Below are 3,018 nucleotides of genomic sequence, written 5' to 3'. Positions count from 1 at the left end.
TCTTAACTCTCAGGAGAGTCAGGCTTTAGAAGTCCCTTAACTTATAGCCCGGATTTGTTCAAAAGCCACTCAGCTTTTAAGAACACTTATTTTTTTCCTAGGACTTCAATGGGTGATAACATGCATGAGACAAAATGCAGCCTGTTTTTTTCCAAATGGGAATCACACCAGGCTTGTGTGACATCTATTTTTCAAAGTCAGCTGACATACTGTGTAAACAAAAGATCCTTCAAGAAAGCAAAGATCTACCAGTGCTTGAAGTACTTCCCACCACTCCTTCTTATAAGTGCATTCTCCAGCCAAGTTCCAAACCCAAAAGAAACATATTCCTTGAAGTTCTTGCTACAGACTCTTGTAAGTGGGACTATCTCCATTCTAGGATTCAGACCAATATGCTCACTTGAGGGGGCCATGGGAACTCATAAGTTTGCTTCTGTCTGGGATGAGTAATTTCCTTCTCCATGCATTCATTCCGTTATCCATTTTGACAATGTTACTCATTTCTACAATGTTCTTCTGCAAGTTACTTTGGTAAGTTTTATCCTCTGTGAAGACAAAAGAATATAATCAAACTAGCTATTAAAATTTGGTTACTGAGGAGATTTATCCAGTAATTTATATAAAACTGGTGTCAAACTAAATTGGCAATATCTCTCCAGGATACCCATCATCATACTGCTGGGATATTGGGTGAACAATAGTATTCTTCCCATTGCCAGGGATATCCACAGTGTTCCAGTTTGCTGAAAATGAACATCACAGCATACAGATCTTCTCAGTAAGCGTTCAGCACATTTCATTTCAAATTGTTGTAATACTTTTTTGCCCCAAAAACATTAATCTACAAAACAAGCTACTTCCATGAACATCCATGAAATACTCCTTCATATCAGAATTCACTTCCTCCCTTCTCCCTCAAATTTGGAAAAGTATTTAAACAACACTTTTCTGTTTTTTTCCTGCATCATCATTAAAATCTTGCCCTGTCCACCTCCATAATGATTATGCAATTGACCTACATACATTATTTTGTTCCTGAGGCACACTAAATTCCTCCTTTGAATTGTGCCTGGTCCTGATAAATATAGATTTCCCCCTGACATCTTTACTTTCTCTAAATAATCTTCCCCAATTCAGAGTCTGCCTTTTTCATCAGATGTTTTCCATTTCCTCTTTCTGCACTTCCTTTCCATTAATTTGTTTTAACTTCTATTTGCTGTCTTCACTGCCCGAATGAACAAATCAAAGTCATCTTCATTCTTGGTTTTGATGTTGGTTTGGCTGCTCAATATGTCTTCTTTAAATTTGTGATTTTCCACTCACATTCCTTTACTTTTTTTCCCCCCATCGGATTTTGCTTTATTGCTCTTCCATGCTGGAACAATCTATAGAGAGCAGTCATTTGACAGAGGTTAATTCGTCTCTGTGTATATAGAGACCTCCATATTAGAGTTACTACATGAGTACATTTAATGTTAAAATAGACACATTTTAGAAGGTTTATTGATTTTCACTGCTGTCTACGTGAGACCGGTGTCATGCTCTTGCCAGACTGAAGCACACCCATGTATCCTCCGGTAACACGTATTTATCAGGCTCTCAAGCTTTCTGCCCAACAAAGTATTCACTCTGATCAATGATATAACCTGTTGCTCTGTAGCATCCCAAACAGAATTTCTTTCTTGGCCATGTTAGCATTTTGATCCAAATTTCAAAGCAGAGTTGACAGTACCAGTATTCAAGAACAGGCTTTCTAAAACCAAAGACTAATGTTCCAAACGCGTTTATTAGAGTCCCTGTGGACAAGGCTTATAGGAAACAGCTGTCTTACTGAAACACTTCCTAATAATTCCTTTCCGATGAAAGGACCTGCCCTTGGTGTACATTTGTGCCTCCTTTCAAGGTGGAACCTTCCTACTCCCTGATAGATGCCTCCTGTCCCAGACTGCCCCGTGTTGGGCCCATTGACTGCTGCCTCTTGCAGAGATACTGCTAGAGGCATTCTCAGAAACACTGTGTGCTGTTTTCTTTTCCCACACACATGAAATGCTATTTCTTTAGGGTCTTGCAAGACTTGCACACTCTGCAGGTTGGCCCGTTCTGGCACCATCATTGCCCCATCTGCAATCGGCTTGAGTACTGTCAGTTTCCTTTACTTTCCTTCTGTCTCTTTAAAATTCCATTTTCTAAAAGAAGGCTTACTTGGTCGTTTTTCCTAAATCAGTTCTCATTATCCAAGTTTCTTTCCCGTGATTACTCACTCACTAGAAAAGACATCTCTGTTAAAGCATTATATTTCATTTTTGGAATCAAAGTTTTAAAAGACTGGTTTCGAAGCTATTCTTATCTCCCTTCTCAGTAGAGGAAAATTATCTCCAAATATTTCCAGCTTCACTCATGACTGCATAAACTAATGAGCTAACCTTCTCCTTCTGCCAGTCTTTGCTTTAAATTTTGATGTACGTCAGACTGAGAAAATGCTTCTTCCCCTCAAATGCCATTTATTATATTCTATGAAGATAAAACGTTGCAAAGGTCTAGTTTACCATTTTGTTTATTCTAGGGGGAAAAAAGAAATCACACTTTGTTTCCCCGTTGTCATAACAATGATAAATGAGCGACTTCCACCTGGTGCTGAACAAGAAACTATCTGCCCAAATATCTTCCCTGTTTACTGCCTCTTGCGTACTTGCCCGAGTTCCTGCTTTGTGTTTGAAAGCCCCGCACAGAGCGCAGTGCTGTCAGCAGTACGGAAAGACGGACCGGGTTGCAGAAGGAGCTGTAAACAGAGGGTAAAGCACCCAGATAGAAAAAAGCTGATACTAAACTAGGAAATGTTTCTGCCAAACGTTGTGACTAGTGCTGCTACGTGCACCGTGTCAGCTGATTATAAAAGGCAAACCCAAGTACAAGACACTCATCTTGTAGAAAAATCACGGTGCAATAAGAATCTGCAGCTACGGCTGGGTCCCTGCCCCATCCTCAGGAGCGCAGTTAAGGCCAGAGGGCTGCCAGGCT

At 40.1% G+C, this 3,018-nt stretch overlaps 1 protein-coding gene across 3 annotated transcripts in view; it reads right to left on the bottom strand.

The window, feature by feature from the left end:
- Nucleotides 1–3,018, bottom strand: part of ENTPD1 (ectonucleoside triphosphate diphosphohydrolase 1) — a 54,835-nt gene that overhangs the window by 28,764 nt on the left and 23,053 nt on the right. The gene's annotated exons all lie outside the window — the stretch shown is intronic.

The sequence above is a fragment of the Corvus brachyrhynchos genome, unplaced genomic scaffold (genome assembly GCF_000691975.1).
Source record: "Corvus brachyrhynchos isolate BGI_N302 unplaced genomic scaffold, ASM69197v1 scaffold61, whole genome shotgun sequence".
In the NCBI taxonomy this organism is placed as follows: domain Eukaryota; kingdom Metazoa; phylum Chordata; class Aves; order Passeriformes; family Corvidae; genus Corvus; species Corvus brachyrhynchos.
Note: the sequence above shows the minus strand (reverse complement) of the source record. Positions and strands in the feature narration are given on the sequence as shown.